This window comes from Amblyomma maculatum, unplaced genomic scaffold (assembly GCF_055883805.1).
Source record: "Amblyomma maculatum isolate TAMU_Amacu unplaced genomic scaffold, ASM5588380v1 scaffold_18, whole genome shotgun sequence".
In the NCBI taxonomy this organism is placed as follows: Eukaryota; Metazoa; Arthropoda; class Arachnida; order Ixodida; family Ixodidae; genus Amblyomma; species Amblyomma maculatum.
This window is the reverse complement of record NW_028146743.1, coordinates 7,573,591-7,593,213: the sequence shown is the minus strand read 5'-3', so window position 1 is coordinate 7,593,213 and position 19,623 is coordinate 7,573,591. Positions and strand designations below refer to the sequence as shown.

Sequence of the window (19,623 nt, the reverse complement as noted above, 5' to 3'; positions counted from 1 at the left end):
TGCAAGGTAAACATAGGGGATACCTTCTTTTTTTTTATCTATATACCACATGTTATTTTTTCTTCCACTTGGTATTTAATTATCTTTCTGCCTAAAATCGTTAGAGGACTAATTCTGATCAATATCAACCACGAAAGTATTAAAAAACAAAAACCCACATTAACCTTGGACTCAACTGTTGGCTCCTTTCATTAATTGTATAATAACGAGCCAATTTCCCTTCAATTTTCCGCTTCATGAATGAGAAAGATATGCATATACAGGGTTAAAAGGCAAAGATCAAGAGTAGACTAGACGCACTGTAAAATAAGCATATCTTTAGGTGGATGGGGGGGGGGATGCTGTCGGTCTGTATTGTTATTAGTGTGCTGGTATTTTTTTATTACAAGTCAGGCTTGGTTTATGGGGTTCAACGCCCCAAATTCGACTCAGACGAGGCGCCGCACAGCACTGAGTGACATCGCACAGCACATGTAGAGGTGCGGACGTAAGTAAACGGAGCAGCTAGGCTTTTTCAGTCAAATTAAAATAACGCCTTCCTCACTGGAGATCAGGAAATATTTGTCCGTGAAAGGGCACTTGCGTCTACTACCGGTCCACGTATACCACGACTACCAGTTTCAAATACGCACCGAGTGAAAAATGATAGAAGAAAAAGCGTTCTCCGTTTACTTTTGTCCGCACCGGTACGCGGCCACCTTGGTTGCGCTTCCGTCGAAAAGCGGCCGGTGTGCCTTGGGCACAGCAGTCGACCACCCTAACCCACTGCACCACCCAGGCAAATTATACTGCGATTGTTGTGATCGCGTACACGTTAGTGTATGTTAATTCATGGTTCCATGTGCGCAGGTCACCTTATCTTTTTTTTTTCCCTTATCCGCGCGCCGCAGGGCGAGAGCTCCCTTTCATACATTTTCGGCGCCTTAACTTGTTGTGGTCCTCTCGCAAGAGCGGTTTGCGCGCAAGGAATCTGCGCCTGCAAAACTTGCGTTAGGCTTCATGCACTTCCATGCGAGACTCCGAGCCATGCTACGCGTGTTTCCGCAATAAATGGCAGCCCAGAAAACTTACCATTCCAGGGAGAAACTGCGTCGGCACAGCGTCGGACTTGAAGCGTTGACGTCTCACGTTGAGGCCAGTTTGCTGCGCCAAGCTGGGATTATACTGGTATGCATCAGGGGAAAAGTGGCGGCCACAAACTCTGTGCTCCTGGCGCTTGTCCGACGATGACAGCCCGACGCGTTGGAGCCAACTTTCCGCGTGACACCTTGCTTTGTACGGATACGATGTCACATTATAACATCTTTCCTGTCCTCGGCTTTACAGCCAACTACACAGCAATGGTGGTCCATTGCAGACCAGAAAAAAAGCAGCAGCAGTTGGGATCGCGAGATTTCAAGACTGACAACCGGGCAACACGTGCTTTTGCGAGCAGACGGATCTCTCTCGGCCGGAAGCGTTCCGCTTCTATCAATATGCGCGCAGAATTCTTACCTTTCTTTAATGTACAATAATAAGTAACGAATAAAGTACTACTTTCAGGAAGAATAGTGCTAATTTTAAAATCTATAATTGCAAAAATTACACGTGACGTCATATCGCCATGGCCAATGATAACGCTAACCCCAATGACGTCGCATGGGCTAGGCGGCTGAAAACGCACGGTGGTGAGTCGCCCAAATCGGCTGTGAGCGGCAATTTTCCAAAATTATTTGTAAATTACAGCTAACACGCAGAGCTTTTTGAATGTGATCTCGATGCTCACTAAGACCACCTCTAAACACATGTAGCATCAAAATACGGCCGTAAATGGCGTTTCAGGGGCCCTTTAGGTTCGTCGAAGGCATCTTCTTGCGGCGCTTCCCATTTAAAAGGTACGTCAGTCTTGGTAAGCTGCGTCAACGGTTCGGCGATCCGCAAAAGTTTCTGACAAATCGTCGATAATAAGCGCACAGTCCAATGAATCGGAGCACAGCTTTCTTGTCGGCAGGCGGTGGGAATTGTGCTATTGCAGCTGTTTTCTCCGGGTCTGGGCGAGTACCGTCCTTGCTAACGATGTGACCTAGAACCGGAGTTCTTCGTAGGCGAAGTGACACTTCTCTGCTTTTAGCGTTAGTCCTGATGACTTGATGGCTTCCAGCACTGTCTGTAGTCGTTTTAGGTGGTCTTCAAAGTTTGACGAGAAGACAACAGCGTCGTCCAAATATACCAAACAAATTTGCCACTTCAAGCCTGCCAGGACTGTGTCCATTACTCGTTGAAATGTGGCTGGTGCAGAGCAGAGGCCAAATGGCATCACCTTAAACTCAAAAAGGCCGTCCGGTGTGATGAATGCGGTCTTCTCGCGATCTCTTTCGTCGACCTCAATTTGCCAATATCCGCTTTTCAGGACCATCGATGAGAAGTACCTTGCATTGCAGAGCCGGTCGAGAGTGTCGTCGATGCGGGGAAGCGGGTAGACATCCTTTTTCGTTATGCTATTCAAGCGGCGGTAATCAACGCAGAAGCGAAGTGTGCCGTCTTTCTTCTTGACCAAAACGACTGGTGCCGCCCAGGGGCTGTTCAATGGCTGGATTACGTCATCACGCAGCATTTCCTCAACTTGATCGCGAATGGCCTGGCGTTCTCGCGGCGATACACGATAAGGGCTTTGGCGCAGAGGTCGGGCGGGTTCGTCCGTTATTATGCGGTGCTTGGCCAGTGGTGTTTGTCGTACCTTCGATGATGACGAGAAGCACTCCCCGTAGCTTCGAAGCAGACTGAGAATCTGGTCTTTCCTGCTGTGGGTCAATGCCGGGTTGATGTCAAATGTGGGCTGACGGAATAGGTTCGGTGCGTCTGCCAGCGTTTGGTCGTGGAGGGTGAATACATCTTTGAGGTCCTCCAATTCGTCGAGAAAAGCGATCGTCGTGCCCTTGTTGAAATGCCGGTATTCTTCAGTGAAGTTTGTTACCAGCACCTGAGCTTGTCCTCTCTGGAATTTCGCGATGCCTCTTGCGATGCCGACACCTCGTTCCAAGAGCAATTGGATATTTCATTCGACGATGCCTTCAGCGGTTTCGATGTCTACGCTACCTACGCTGACTGCGACGCTTGATCGGGGCGGCACGGACAATTCTTCGTCGAGGCCGTTTAGAGCGACGTGTTGCGTCGAAGTCGTTGTAGCAGGTATGGCATTGTCTGCAGAGAGCTTGATGAGCTTGGATCGGAGGTCGATGACAGCCCTATGTTCAATTAGGAACTCCATGCCTAAAATCACGTCTCGGGAGCACTGCTGCAAGACCACAAAGTTGGTGGGGTAAATACGCCCATTTACGGTTATTTTTGCAGTGCATCGTCCCGATGGAGTAATCAGGTTGCCACCTGCGGTGCGAATCAACGGGCCATCCCAAGCGGTGGTAACTTTCCTAAGCTGAGAGGCTAACGGTCCATTGATGACTGAATAGTCAGCTCCAGTGTCTACTAGGGCAGTGACTCTGCGACCGTCGATATCAACTTCAAGGTCACTTGTTCGCGTCCTCGCATTGCACGTGGGCCTTAGTGTCCGATCTCGGTTCCGTCGTTTGTTCAAGTCATGGCCGGGGCATACCGTTGTTACTTCGCTGGGCGGCGGTGTCTGCTTGCACTCTGGTCGTGTGGTCGTCGATGCCGTCGTGTGGAGCGGCCATGAAATAGCTGCGTCGTCGTTAGTGGTCGTCGTCGGCGGAGGAACTTCGTCTTTTCGCCGTTGAGCAACCTCACCTCCAAAGGTTGCTGCCTTTAGTTTCCCCTACGGGGGCTAGGAGACCGTCCTTGCACGTAACTGCGGCCCGGCGACGCAAATCGGGCATTTTACGGTGATGGGGAGCGTGATAGACGCCTTGGCGACGAGTGCTCTCCGCTGCGCAGGAATTCGTTGATGTCCTGTGATCGCTCGCCAGGACGGGGTCGTGGGGTGTCGACAGCGAAACCACGGAGGCCGATCCGCCTGTACGGGCAGTGACGGAGGATGTGTCCTGCCTCACCACAATGGAAGCAGAGCGGTCGGTTGTTTGCTGTCCTCCAGGCGTCGCACTTCCTGGGGTTTGGGGGTCGTTGGTAGGATTGGCGGGCGGGGGCCAAGGGGCGGTTTTCAGGAACAGGACGGTAGCGGCGAGGGCTCGGAAAGTCATCACGTCGGGGAGGAGGGCGACGTAATGCACCAGCGTAGTTCATCGCTGTTGCCTCTTGTGCTGGAATAGTCGCAGCTGTCGCTTGAGGAACGCCCAGAGTGATAAGACTGTATGCCGGCGGCTGTTAAAAACAACAAATACAGTTTTGAAGATTTCGTGGCAATATAGTCAGTGATAACTGAGGAAGCCGACCTCGGCCTAGTAGGATTGAACATTAATTTCAGATATATGACTGAGCGCGCGGCAGAGGTAGGCTGTAGAAGTGTTAGAGAGGACACCGGTAAACTAAGCAGACGAAAGATTTGATTAAGAAACGCCAAAGTCCGGGAACTTCCAACCCAAGAGACAGCATAGACAAAGCGGGCAACGCCATCACGAATACGGACAGGATAGTCAAAGTAGCCGAGGAGTTCTATGCTGATCTATATAGTAGTGAGGGAGTCAGGGTAATACTGATAGGCAGTAGTGAAAGGCAATCACACGTTCCGTTAGTGATAAAGAACGACGTTAAGAAAGCTTTAGAAACTTTGGAAAGGGTGAAAGCAGCTGAGGAGGATCAGGTTACTACAGACCTGTGAAGGAGGAGGGGGGGGCGGCTTGCTATGTAACTCAGGGGATGAACTGCAAAAAATAATTGATTACCTAGACAGGAATAGCAGAAATGTTGGCTTGAAAATTAATATGCAGAAGAGAGAGGTTGTGTTCAACAGTCTCGCGAATGGACAGCAGTTCACAATAGGTAACGAAGCACTGGAAGTAGTAGGCGAATATGTCTACTTTGGACAGCTAGTAACCGCAGATCCAGACCATGTAATAGAAATAACTAGGAGAATAAGATTAGGATGGAGCTCATTTGGCAAGCATTCGCAGATTATGACTAGCAGCTTACCGGTATCGCTCAAGGGGAAAGCATACAACAGTTGCATCTTACCTGCACTCACCTACGGTGCTGAAAGGTGGAGGCTAACCAAGAGGGTTCTACGTAAGTTGAGGACAACGCAGAGAGATATGGATCGAAAAATGGTACGGGTAAGGGAGGAAGATGGGAACGTTAAGAGATAGGAAGCATGCAGAGTGGGTCAGAGAAATAACTCGAGTTATTGATATTCTAGTGGAAATCAAGAAGAAGAAATGGGCATGGGCAGGACATGTAGGGCGGAGAGAGGATAACCGATGCTCGATTAAGGTAACAAACTGGATTCCAAGGGAAGGAAAGTGTAGGAGGGGGCGGCAGAAAGTTAGGTGGGCAGATGAGGCTAATACGTTCGCAGGGGTCAAGGGGTTGCAGCTAGCACAGGACCGGGTTAATTGAAGAATATGAGGCCTTCACCCTGCGGTGGTTATAGTCAGGCTGATGATGATGATGAAGATCGTTGCCTCAAAATAAAAAACGTCTGAGAACACAGCACAATCTGTATTGGAGAAATGTGTAAGCCTGACTGTTGCTGTGTTGTCCACGAGATGCGTCAGCTGGTTCCGCGAGTAACATTTATGCACCTTTCCTTTCCTTCCCTGTAAAACAATAGAACGCCGATGCCCTTTGAAGTTGTCAATGAAACGCTGGTTGTGTTCGACATGGGGTGTGCATTGTACCGTGTGCAGCTGCAAAGCCCAGGTTTTCGCATTTAACCACTGTAGATTCCCCTGTGCTCTCGAAAATTTGTCAGACTGTAGTTGGTTAAGCCCCTCTCTTTACACATTTTCTAACCATTCGCAAAATTTGTGCACGCAAATCACGGCCCTTCCTGCTCGTTCACGTTCAAACATTTCAAAATGCCCGCCACCGGAAGCTAGGCCTATGTAACCGTAAGTCGAGTTCTACGTAACTGGAGGATGGAATGGGGAGGTGTGAAAACCATTACGCAGCTACGATGGCCAGCAGAATGCCGGCTGCGTGTTCCTGCCGCTTGGTGAAAATACGACGCTTCAGTGCTGCTGCCGCTAGCCCGGCAGCAGCACCGGCATGCACCAAGAGTCTCGCAGGCGTCGTACGAACCATAGGTCGTGGCGTCGCGAAATGTTTTTGCAGTGCGGGCCTTTCCTTGCTTTTGTATAATTCTTTAGTGCAGGTGATGTGAGAGGCTACCGCCTATCCTTCACACGCTCCCAAGAATGTCGTCAAATGTGAAAAAAGAAAACGCAGAGGTGGTGTTTTGTACCGGGTGGCGTCGGCGGCTAGAAGTCGTGTAGAGAAGTCTCCCTCTTCTGCGCGCCTACCTGCAAAGATGAATTTGAAAAGTGGACACGTGCCATCCCAAGGGCTAACAAGCCGCTGCAAGCGAATTCAGCGATTTGTGAACGGCATTTCGATAAAAGGCAAGTACGTGTTTCGGCGGTTCTCACGCGTTGATTGTACGCGTGAAAACATTGCAAGAGTAACAGGATGCGGCGCGTGGGCTATGAGGGAAGCTGTAGTGGACAGCTCAGGATTGATTAAGATGGTCGGAGCTTTCTAAACGTGAACTGACATCGCAGAGCACAAGGATGCATTTAGCGCTTCGCCTCCATCGAAACTCGCCCAGAATGAACCCCATGCAGTGCGGCAGGACGTATGTTTTAGTTGTCATTGCTTTTTTTTTTTATTTCTTTAGGTTTATTCTGAGACACGTCGTGCACGTGGTGAACGGAAAAGAAGTCTTAATGCCACGCGATGTTCCTACCCTGAATGTTGGTGCTTTTCCAACAGTTTTCCAAATCTGCCTATGTACCTGACAAAGAGTTTACCGAAAGAACAGAAAAAAGAGGGAAACAAAAACCTCCCGTGCCTGCGAAAAAGAGCTGCCGGAACACGGAAAAGTCGGCATGCGGGTCGGCTGAGCTCGATCCAGATGATGACCTGGACAAGAGACTGTTGAAGAGCCTAAGAAGCATTACGTTTTCAGTCTTCAACTACTATCGGGAAACTAGTCACGCTAAACGTTCCAGCAGCAAAACGTGGTTTGTTACTAAACAGCCGTGTTTCGTAAAAACAGAATGCCTCCAGTTACCTCCCACAAGGTAGCTGTGTTCGAAATTAATGAACGAACTTTAAGCTGCACAATCTTCTGGCTGGTAAACATCACTGCCGGCATACCACTGTATCTGAGCAAGAGTTCCATGAGCTTCTAGAATATGCAGAAAAACTCTCTGTCTGTTACGGAGTTGAAAGCCCAGCGAGTTCCAGCCATTAGATCCGTCTTATTGCACAAAGTTATCTGGACATGTCCTGTACTCCACTGGATGTGATGGATCCATGTCACAGGGTGTTTTTGGGTGCATGCCTCTCACTCTACCACGACAAGTATGAAAACCTTGGCCGCTTAATGTTTCCCGCATTTTTTATCTATTTCACAGATGTGTAGACCCAGACGCCTCAGCGGTGCATGAAGAGCAGGAAAGTGAGGCGAAACTTGAAGGCCCGAATAAAGTGCGACACCCATTGATGCTTACTGTGGGAAAGCGACTAAAGTGTGCTGTTCGAACTTAGCGGTGGCGGAACATGAAAGTACGCAGCCTGCATGAAGCCGTCCGAAAGTTGCAAGAAAAAAAATCTTTTATAATGAAAACCCATTTTGAGGCAAAGGTAAGCTGTGTACTATTTTATAACTGGCCCGAAATAAATTGACCTCTTTGCGCTTTCATTTCAGATCAAGCAGCCTCCAAAAAAGCAGTAGTATGAAATACGAGCATGTCTCGAGGCATTAAATAGGTGATCCATGAAGGGATATTGATATGAAAAAGCATGGCTCTTAGAGTGAATCATCTTAAGGATGAAGAGCCCACGTTTGTACGAGCATTTGAGGGTACAGAAGAGCCTTGCACTTTCTAGCCATGTGTGCCTCCAAAAGTACATCAAGGTATGTTACTGCCCTTTTTTCTTATTGAGTAAAGCTGATTGTTCCTTATCTTATATTTGCAGGCTTTCAAGGCATTATTTGGCTCTAGCCATAAACTCCTTGCATGTGGGAAAGAGAACGCTGGTAAATTGATGAACTGAATAGGCATGGTGGGCTAGTTATAGACGAGATAAAGCTCTCTGCCCACCGACCTTAAATCCTCTACAGATATTGAGGACTTCGTGAACCTAGGGCAGTTCACCAGAGCCAAAACAGGCACACAAAATTTTTTGTGGGGAGGTCGACACAGGTTATAGGTAAATAGTATCCATCAGTGCACGAATTAATTTTTCGTATTCACACTAATACCTGCTTTCATGCTTTTTTTTTTCAGGTGTCTTTGCTTCCAATGGAAACGTCAAGGCACCAACACTGACAAAAATCATTCTGGAGGAAAATATTCTATGCGAACAAGCTGGTTTGCAAGTGGATTACATCTGTGCGGATAGTGCAACATGGAACCGCTCTATGTGGCATATCATGAGTGCGCATGAAAAAAACGAAACATGTGAAATGCAAGGTGTGCAACCATGCGACCATCAGCGGTTCATAGATTTCATCTCGGACTTTCCTCATCTTGTGAAGTGCTTGGGAAACAAAATAATGAAGCACGCCTTCAACACGCACAATGGCCGAGTATGCTTGCTATTTTATTATCATTATTTAGTATTCCAAATCGCGAGCACGTGGTAAGCAGCTGGTTTAACAGTTATCAAATTGTGCAGGCTCACTGGGAACATCTGGAAAAACCTGGAAGGTTGACAGCAGTGCCTTCACCTTGAAGGCAGGGCTGAAGTTGACAAGGTCCCACATATATCCAAGTGGGTTTGAAAAGATGAGGGTAAATTTGGCCTTCAATATTTTTAGCAGTGCAGTTATACATGCAATGGACCTTTACACGGCAAAATTGAGCAACAATATCCGAACCTGGAACCAACAAGGGCGTTCATTACCATAATGGCTCAAGCAATTGAAGCCATGATGTTAGGATTTCTAGCAGAAGCTTTGAGGTATGTACACAGCAACTGTGCTCGTTTCTATGTGCTGCTAATAGTTTTCAGGTGTGGAAGCGCTAAAAAAGCTGCACTTGATGGCCTCTTGGAATTTTTAGATCAATGGGAGGCCCATGCAAAAGGGCTTGGCTTCTTAATTAAGAACATATGTCAGGAGGTCTGCGTATCACCATTCATTTCACGCAGGACATATTGAAGTATCTCGCTGAAAAGGTTTAGTTTAGGTTCTTGATGACCTCCCACCTGAGCCAAGACTGCTTGGCGCGTTCTTTAGGTGTTGTAAGACAGGCCAGTACCTATCAAGGTGTCTATACAGACTATTTCAGACCCTAAAGGACAGATTAATGCGTGCATTTAGCACAACACGACTTCATGCAAAAGTGGTCAAGAATATTAGCGCCTGCATTTAGCACTACACGACTTCATGCGAAAGCGGTCAAGGATTTCTTGTTTCTAGCAGCCATTGTACCACAGATTGGCTGCAGTGTACATTCCACTGTTCTAAGAGCGTCGGCGGCTAGGTTTTACTGCATCACGCGTGTGCACTCTTGCTGAAAGGATTGAATGAGCGTGATGCCTATAACAAAAAGAAAGTTAAGCGCTGCGTTTTGTAAAAATGCGATACTGTTGAATTACTGTTCTGTTTGCAATAACTTGTATTAAACCACCAACGTTTTGTGCTTTTCCTAATGTTTTTTTTACCTCAGCGCACATATACTGCACTAATCTTTTCCTCCATTAAAATACTTTGACAGATGCACGGCCCACACGTTCAAAGTCATCTTCAACATGCCGGCCCTCCATAGTAATTCCGATGAGAACTGCTGTGGAGAAGCATAAGCGCGCCAATGCCTTTTATAGGCGGCCGCGTTAAGAGCACCGCAGAGGTTGAAGAGCAAAAACCGCGCTGTATAAGTTCTGGGGTTTCATTCTAGCTAGAACGCCGCCAACTTTGTCCGTGCTGGCAGTTTCATGAGGAATGAGAATACCGAAGGATTAAAATACGTCACATCTACTACCTAAAACAAACTACTGTACTGCATCTAAGCGAAAACATTGTCTGTGGCTTTGCGTAGGTTAAGCCTGGATATCCGAAGGGAAAAGAGCCGCTTGCCGTCGCCGTTTAGCGATGCGTTCCTCTCGTTTCTGAGTTGTTTCCTGCACTCGTTTCGTCTTGTCCTTTTTATTCCTCTTGTCCTATCTGCTTCGCAACTGTTCGGCGTCTTCGCTAGTTGCCGGTGCGGCATCCCTTTGCCGTCTTTGCGAGGCGAACCTCCCGCTCTTCTGGCGTTTTGGCTGCTCGTTTGGCCTTGCGCTTCTCGTATAATCGCTGCCTCTGGGCCATCTTCCAAGCCACCACTTCGGGATCTCCTGTCATGGCGAGGCGTCTGCATTTCTTCTGCGAGCGCTGGGATATATTGTAACGAGTACAACGCAGCGAACGCTGAACCGATCAGTTCCACACAATCCACTGTTTCGTTCTCTTCTTTCTCGGTTCCGCGAGGCACGCGGCATTACCCCCTCTTCGAAAGCGGCGACTCGACGCTGGGAGTGTCCTCGACCTATAGACCGTTTTACCGAGAGCGAGCAGGAGACGAGGAAAATACTCTCTAACCAGATTATTTGCGCCGGCCCATTGTTGCCAGTACCGAGTGGGCTGTGCATTCGCACGATTCATGCATAGCAGAGCGGCCTTGCACCTCGGTATATTGTCGTTTGAGAGACTTAAATACCTTTATTAGCGCCCCTTTTAGTGGTAATGTCATCAGGACAGCAATGCGGGATCATGGACGGCGGAAAGAATAAAAGAAATCGCATCCTGATTGCCGAGAGCGTATGCGGGAAGCATGCATCGACAGTCCGAGTTCGGCTGTGATATGTTTCTGCTTCACCGCTTTCTAGTCTAACCTTATTTAATTAGCTTATGAACGTTTTATGTAAGCCAGATAAACTTAGTACCAATGACGGACTCATGAATATGATGCCCACTTCACTTCCTCTGCCGTAGCAGCCACGCACGACGGGCAGGCCGTGCCTCCCGCAAGCCCTCCGAGCCAACGATACGGCGGATCTTTTCCGCCAACGAAAGAGCGTGCTAAAATCTGTTCTTCACTTAAACAATAAGCCGACAGCAAAAAAAAAAGTCTTTCTTGCGGATTTCTGACCCATACCGTGTTATTGATAATTGCAATACAAATAAGTTACGCAACACATTACCGTTGGTGCGGCGCGCGGCTCATCGTCTGCACGCTGGCTCCGCAGCTAAGGCGTCACCGAAATTTACATATTTCTTTTACTGATACTATGGGATCGGCAGTAAGGCAGTTCCATGAGAGACCTTTACTCTAGCGCTGAGCAATTACAAAGCATCGTCGGATGTTCCTTCGATGCGAAACAATTTAGGCCTAGCGACGACTAGGGAGTAGCGCTCGACGAGATGTGCCGTCGTCCGCCGCGCCAGCGGGCGGCGCCGCTTTCGTAAGCGCTGCTGTATGTGCTGTGAATTTCTCGTTGTCTTTCATGGTACCGCTGAGAGCGCACGTTTTTCGACATTTTGCTCAACAATACGTCGTGCAATCGATGCTGCTACGACGTACGGGACGGGGGTATACGATGTTGTCTCGCCGCAGGAAGAACACCAAGGCTTTATAAAAACGTCGACGGACGGTACTTTAGACCCTACTTCTTTTAAGTGCTAGTCTTGAACCGTAGTTTAACTTGAAAATATACATTGTTGAAGCAGGACAGTTGATCGTATATCGAAGTGGGTCGCACTTCATGTTAAATCAATGCGGCGATAACTGGAAAGCATCTTTCGCAGTATCTGCATTCCGAATTCGGTAGTTGCCCATACGGTTCATTCGCTGTGTGTTTCTGTGGACAGTTACCATTGCGATATAAAATATAATTTAAAATACGTGTATCGATAAAGATATAGCAGATACATCCTCACTGCGGAAGTGGAGCGCATTCCTTCACAGCCACCCCGACCGCTGTGCTGTTTCCAACAGCAGCCGCTATGTCAAACGGATGGTATACGGTTTCCTGGCGCGCTCAAACAAAGCACAAATAGCATAAAAGTGTCGGATAGCTTTCACGACCACCGCGAAACAGCACTTTTACACTGCCGCACCGCAGCATCGACACGCACAGCACAACCCAAGATGGCGTGAAGAGGTGCCGGAGCGGACGTTCCGCAGTTTGGCTAATACGGGGCGCCACCATCAAACTAAGATGGCTGCACCCAGGCATCGAAACTAAAAAGGTCTATATGCACACAGGAGAAGCAGGGAACACTGCACACGCGCAGACGATCACTACCTCTCATAATACGGTTTCATTCGCACTACATGAACAGTTTCAGCACTCGAGCGCCGCTTTATTGAGGGTTGTTGACCCCGAGGAACAACTTCGAAGGTCGCGTTACCAAGACGTCGAATGACCTCATATGGCCCAAAGTAACGGCGTAGTAGCTTCTCCGAGAGTCCTCGACGGCGCACTGGTGTCCACACCCATACAAGATCGCCAGGCTGGTAGTGAACGTCTCGGTGTCGGAGGTTGTACCGACTGCCATCGCGGTGTTGTTGACGTTGAATACGGCACCGTGCGAGCTGGCGCGCTTCTTCGGCCCGCTGCAGAAATATGTCGACGTCCGCATAGGCGTTGGTGGCATCGTCGCCGTGACTTATGGGTAGCATAGCATCCAACACTGTTGTGGCGGGACGAACGTAGACTAGCTGGAATGGCGCAAGGCGGGTTGTCTCCTGTTCAGCCGTATTGTATGCAAAAGTTGCATACGGAAGGACTTCATCCCACGTGCGATGCTCAACGTCGACGTACATGGAAATCATGTCTGCAAGTGTTCTATTGAGGCGTTCAGTCAGTCCGTTTGTTTTTGGATGGTAAGCAGTAGTCCTACGATGACGTGTGTGGATAAGGCTGAAGAGAGCCTGCATTAATTCAGCCGTAAAGGCTGTAGCGCGGTCAGTGATAATAACCGATGGGGCACCGTGGCGCTGTACGATGGTCTTAAGAAAAAACTGGGCTACATCTGCAGCAGTTGCAGCAGTCGCCACTACTATCCATCTGTGCCCTGATGCGGACATTAAGAAATGGCCCAGAAGATCCATACCCACTTGCTGGAAAGGGCCTGTTGGCGGAGGTATCGGCTGAAGGAGCCCTGCAGGCTTCTGCGGAGGGCACAAGAATGCTAAATTGGGCGAGTTGGTGCATTCGCATTTTAGGAAACGTTGCGCAAAGAAGACAAGGACAAAAAAGAAGGAAACAGCAGCCAAGTAGTTCGCAAGTAGTTCGCCTCTGGTTTTGAAAGAGAGTGACTTGCGTAAGCGATAACTTTCTCAGTGCCATTTTGCCACTGAATTAGAACGGCACCGAGTTCAAAATTACTGGCATCGGTATGAATATCCGTAGCAGCGTTTTCGTCAAAATGGGCAAGTATCGGTCGCAGATCCCTTTTTCAAGAAGCAGGCCCACGTTCGTCTCTGCCAGTACGTCTCAGTGGCATGGTGAGTCGGTTTCTACCAAGACCATAATGCTGCACCGTGGCGGGACCGTAATACGTAAGGCGGGTGTTGATGAACCGTCGACGCTAGATCTCGCAATGGCTTGGCTCGGCGAAAATGTCACTCGTGATTCGTGCAAATTAATTATCGCACCATTAGCCAATAAGAAGTCCAAGCCGAGTATGACGTCCCGCGAACAGTGGGTAAGAACAACGAAGTCGCAAACATAAATAAATCCATCAATTGCAACTATCGCAACACATCTTCCAGCCGGGGTAATAAGGTGTCCCCATGCAGTGCGGATCTGAGGACCAGTCCACTCGGTTAAATCTTTCTTCAATTTCCTGGCTAACCCACTTCTCATAACTGAATAGTCCGCCCCTGTAACAACTAAAGCTGTAATGAGAAAATCGTCGATAGAAACCGGTATGTCCGAAACTGCGCACTCAGGTTCATCGTTACATGACCCCGTCTGGTAGCCGTTATCTTGTACTAAACTTGATGCAGGGTGTTCAGCACTTCGCTCGTCAGCAGCCTCACCTCCGCAGGTCGCTGTTCCTAGTTTTCCCGAAGCCTCGGGGAGCGGGGGATCGTCGAGCGGCTAGGGCGGTATGTAGAGGGCCGTGGACTTGGTGAACGATAACGGGAAGAGGTAATGACGCGGGACCCGTATTAAGAACGTCTGGAGGATTCGTATTTGTCGGCAGGTACTCCTCGATTTCGGGTGGTCGTTCACCACTCCAAGGACATCGTACACGCGGATGGAAGCCCCGAAGTCCATCGCAGCGGTACGGACAGAACCTTAACATGTGACCGACCTCACCACAGTGGTAACAAGAGGGCCGATTGTCAGGGGCACGCCAGACGTCAGTCCTCCAAAATCGTGCCTCGGCTAGAAGAGGAGGCGCCTGTGTCTTTGTCTCCCTTTCTTCGTGTTTCGTCCCGTTCGTTGCGCTGTTTTATTTATTATGCAGTACCAACTAGCCCGGCATCTTGCACTTCTTAGAAGAGGAGGATGGCGTGGGCTTGGATCAAGAGTAGGGGGGTTCACTCTGGCTCTGGGCGAGTCGTACCCACTATGGTGCTGGTTTGGATGAGGCACAGTGGGGTTCCCTCTTGGAGGATCACAGAAGTTATGCTGCTGAAGCACGGACGCGTACGTTGGCACACTCGGTGGCGGTGGCTGCACACCAGGCAGAGACGGTTCCGGGACAGCTTGCCTCACTTCTTCGCGAACGACCTCCGCGAGTGATGGAAGCCTTGACGACGACGTTAGACCCTGTAGCTGAATGTGTCTCAGTTCTTCTCTGACCACAGATCGAATAAGCTCCCTTAAGGCATCATCAGAACCGTAGAAGCCGGAACCATAGACGACAGGTGACATGGCGGACACGTTACGGTTATAGTGCTGAGCCCTGTGTCGAAGTGATTGTTCTATCGTGGTGGCCTCCGTTAAAAAATTTGATGCCGTGCCAGGTGGATTGCGCACAAGCCCAGCAAATAGTTCGTTTCACCCCGCGCATTAGGTGGCGCACTTTCTTCTCCTTTGACATATTTGGATCAGCACGTTAAAAAGGCGGATCAAGTCCTCGTAATATATTCCAATACTCTCGTTAGGGGCTTGAATACGAGAATGCAGCGCCGACTCCGCACGCTCTCTTTGGTCGTTCGCGGTGTAGGTCGCCAACAGCTGGCGACGAAAGAGCCTATGTTGATAGTGTCGTTTCGTGATTCACGAACCACGTCCGCGCTGAATCTTCGAGAGCAAAGTAGACATTATAGAGCTTCCTTTGCTCATCCCAGCCGTTGTGATTGGCGACCCGTTCGAATTGGTCCAGCCAGTCTTCAGCGTCCTCATAAAGCTCGCCATGGAGGGACGGTGGCGTTCGAGACTGAAGGACGACGAACTGGGGTGAAGACTCTCCGTTAGCCGCAATGTTCGTGCTGGATCTATGCATGTTGGCCACAGGCGTGCATGAAAGAGGCCCGAACTCTGGCGACTGACCTCGGAGGCGGCGGCTGCAACTGCGATGGACCGGTGTCAAATCCGTGGTGGTTCTCGACTGCCCTTGAGGGGTTGAACTCAGCAAAAAGGGAAATCTTACCCGGCTGATCCACCAGAAAATGTAACGAGTACAACGCAGCGAACACTGAACCGATCAGTTCCCCACAATCCACTGTTTCGTTCTCTTCTTTCTCGGTTCCGCGAGGCACGCGGCAATATTGTCACGTAGTGGTTTAGGCCCGTAACCAGAAGGTTGGTTTTTAATGGGGGGTTGATCTAGCAAGCACAGGAGAGCAGGTTCAGAGCACCGAGAGACAGCAGCCAACTGCAGCCTCTTCTAATCGAACGCCACGGGGCCTATTCTTCATGTCCGCGCACGAGACTCTCGATGAGCAGCCGCCTAGCGGCTGCTGTTTCACACGCTGCATTACCCCCTCTCTCCAAAAAAATAACTAACGTCAACTTGATGAATTCGAAAGCAGAGATAAAAAATAAAGCAAGAAACATGCGGTAGGCGGTGCGCTAATTTTTTCGCGAAAAGTACGGCTTCATGTGCATGATACGAACAACCTCGGGTTTCTGCTGGCGACGAGTAGAAGAAAAGCCGTCCGGAAGCTCTTCGTACGTGACGTCCCCCAGCTGACGGAGCACTTTGTATGGGCCAAAGTACTCCTTCAAAAGTTTCTCGGATAGTCCACGACGTCGAATCGGAGTCCAGAGCCACTCTGTCGCCCGGTTCGAAAGTCACTACACGGTGGGTGATCGTAACGCTGGGCGTCTCTACCTTGCTGGTTCCGGATGCGTGCCCTCGCCAGCTGTAGCAATTCTTTTGCGCATTGAGTGAACTCCTCGGCGCCAACTTCGAGGTCACGGCCGTCGGCGGGCAACATGGCTTCGAGCATTGTCGAAACTTCGCGGCCATACAATAAGAAGGACGGCGTCATTTGTGTTGTTTCCTGCTGCGTCGTGTTGTACGCAAACTAGACGTATGGCAGGATGTCATCCGAAGACTGATGTTCAAAATCCACGTACATGAACATCATGTCGGCGAGAGTTTTGTTCAGACATTCTGTCAAGCCATTAGTTTTGGATGGAAGGCGGTTGACCTGCGATGAGTAGTGCTGCTTAGCTGCATGACAGATTCCAGTAGCTCGGCAGTGAAAGCAGTGCCTCGGTCCGTTATTACAAGTCTCGGGGCGCCGTGCCTCAGGACGATGCGTTCGATGAAAAATTTCGCTGCCTCGATTGCCATACAGCGCTGGAGGGCCTTCGTTTCAGCACAGCGCGTGAGGTAATCTGTAGCGACAATTATCCACCTGTTGCCCGAATCAGAATTTTAAAAAGGACCCAACAGATCCATGTCAACTTGTTCAAACGGGTATCTTGGCACTTGAACAGGATGCACTAAACCGGCTGGTTTTACAGGCGGTGTTTTCCGTCGCTGGCAATCATGGCATGCTCTCACGTAATGTCGTACTGCATCCTCAAGGTTTGGCCAGTAATAACTCTTCTTAATTCGGACCTGAATTCGAGCATACCCCAGGTGACCCGCGGGGGCTCGTCATGACATGCGTGTAAACTTTCTTCGTGAAGAGACTCTGGTACGACGAGAAGATAATCTCTTCCCGTCGGAGCGAAGGTGATCTTGTATAAAACATTGTTTCGCATGTAAAACGATGAATGCGTTCTGGCGAAGAGACGGGGAACTTCTGTAGTGCGCACTTCCAGAAAATCGATAAGTAGTGCGAGAACCTGGTCGTCACGTTGCTGTTGCGAAACAGTGAGCGCGTCGACGGCTTCGATAAGGGGGAAGTCTGGGTCTTCGTGTTCCCGCGCAGCCTCGACAGGTGAACGGGACAAGCAGTCGGCATCGTTATGCTGACGTCCAGACTTATACACGATGGCCATATCGAACTCCTGTAACCGTAAACTCTATCGTGAAAGGCGTCTGGAGGGGTCTCGCAAGTTCGTTAATTAGCACAGAGAGTGGTGGTCGCTCACGACCCGAAAGTGCCGGCCATAAAGATAAAGATTTCATCACCGCCCATACAACAGCCAGGCATTCTTTTTCGGTGGTGGAATAGTTCGATTCGGCACGGGACAAAGCCCGGCTGGCGTATGCGATAACTCTCTAGGCACCGTCTTGCACTGGACGAGTACAGCGCCTAGACCCACGTTGCTGGCATCTGTACGGACCAGAGTCTCGGCATTCGCATCGAAATGGACAAGCACAGGTGTTGTCTGCAAGCGGCGCCGTAACTCGTCGAATGCCTTTTGCTGTTCGTCCGTCCAGGTGAAGGTGACAATATATACCTCGCATCATTATCAGATGCGCCACAGCGAATGGCGAAACGAAGGCGAGAAGGTGTGGTACGCGCAGTAGCGTCATACGAGGAAGCCGAGCGTGGTAAACACGAGCAGAGCGTGCCGCGATGGCGAAGGTCGACCAGCGGAGTTGCGCTCGGCGAGTTCGCGCATGCGCAGCTGTGGCTAAAAGTGATCGCACGCACGTTAGACCCGGTGTTGACTAGCCTAGTGAAGCTTTTCGCTTCAAAAATATTCGCGCGATCAAATCATTCGGGCTTGCTTTGGCGTCCCTGCCCGCAGCGCCCCGCGGGGCAGAAACGCGTTTTGGGGCCAGCTTTCAGGAGCCGGTTTTCACACCTTCCCATTCTAGCCACCTTAACGTAACCTCATTTGGACTTCGCCATTTTCTCTCTCGGCTATTTTGACAACTGACTGGCTCAAATCGCCCCGCACCTCGTTAAGAAGAAGGCGTGGGACAAGTTAACACAACAGCAATAGCAGCAACATCCACAGCTGCAAACTCAGGACCAATCCCTGCCGGATAGGCGAGGCAGATTGAAGAGTAAGCCAGGGCGAGCGTTCAAGGCCAGGGACGAATCCTTTCGCCGGCTAGACGGCAAGACGGAAGAGCGACAGACGGAACCGGTCGAATGTTCCATCTCACGGGACCCGGTGGACACCTGGCGGCGGAGCGGCAGCCAGGAGCAGCAGGGAGTGCGTTTCTCGAACACGGTCACCCAGAAGGAATTGGCTTAACTAAGAGATCAAACATAGACAGCTTAGAAGTATGCTACAAAATCTTAATGAGGTAGTAGATTCCCTTCGATGTCAAATTCAAAATCTCCAACCACAGGGGTAGTCCAAATGTGGCACACCCACTAATTTCAATATCAGGTCCAATACTCAGAACGCTAAAGATGATAGCATGATCACTGACACGGCAATCCCTCCACCTGTAAAACGGAGAGTACGCGAGGATCCCTTCAAGGGCACGTCAGTAAAAGAAAGGGTGACCCGAATTGAGGGGAATCTAGATTCGATGGCCTCCTCACTAAATCAAATCACCTCCCTACTCCAGCCACCTGTGGGGGCAGCGCAAATGCAAGCAGAGGAGTCTCAAGTGCTCCGAAACGAGCTGCTAGGCATCAACGCCTAGCAGCAGAAAATTGAACAGACCATTACGAGTATACATTGCTCGCAAGGCTAAGCATGAGATATGGCAGTGGAACTGTCACGGAGTCGGAAGGAAACAGCCGGTGCTGCAGCAGTTCCTTCAAACGGTAGAACATGCGCCTCTCGCATTAGCACTTCAGAAAACCGGGGGCCTGGCTAAACTGTCGAGATACGAAGTATTGCACAGCGAGAAGGGCAGAGGAGTCTCAAGTGCTCCGAAACGAGCTGCTAGGCATCAACGCCTAGCCGTAGAAAATCGAGCAGACCCTTACAAATAAATATGGCTCGCAAGGCTAAGTATAAGATATGGCAGTGAAACTGTCGCGGAGTCCGAAGAAAACGGCCAGTGCGGCAGCAGTTCCTTCCAACGGTAAAACATGCGCCTCTCGCAATAGCACTTCAGAAAACCGGGGTTCCGGTTAAACAGTCGGCATACCAAGCATTTCACAGCGATAAGGGGGAGTGGTCGGCGGTGACAACTTTAGTTAAAAGAAATGGCAGTAGTGAAACATGACCTCGCATCGCGAGATAAAAAATGTTTTTGCGGAGATATTCTTGGGAACCAGTCCTAGGGCC

At 49.7% G+C, this 19,623-nt stretch overlaps 1 pseudogene; it reads left to right on the top strand.

The window, feature by feature from the left end:
• The first annotated feature begins 5,171 nt into the window (after window positions 1-5,171).
• On the top strand, window positions 5,172-19,030 carry LOC146171826 (uncharacterized; annotated as a pseudogene).
• Window positions 19,031-19,623: the final 593 nt, after the last annotated feature.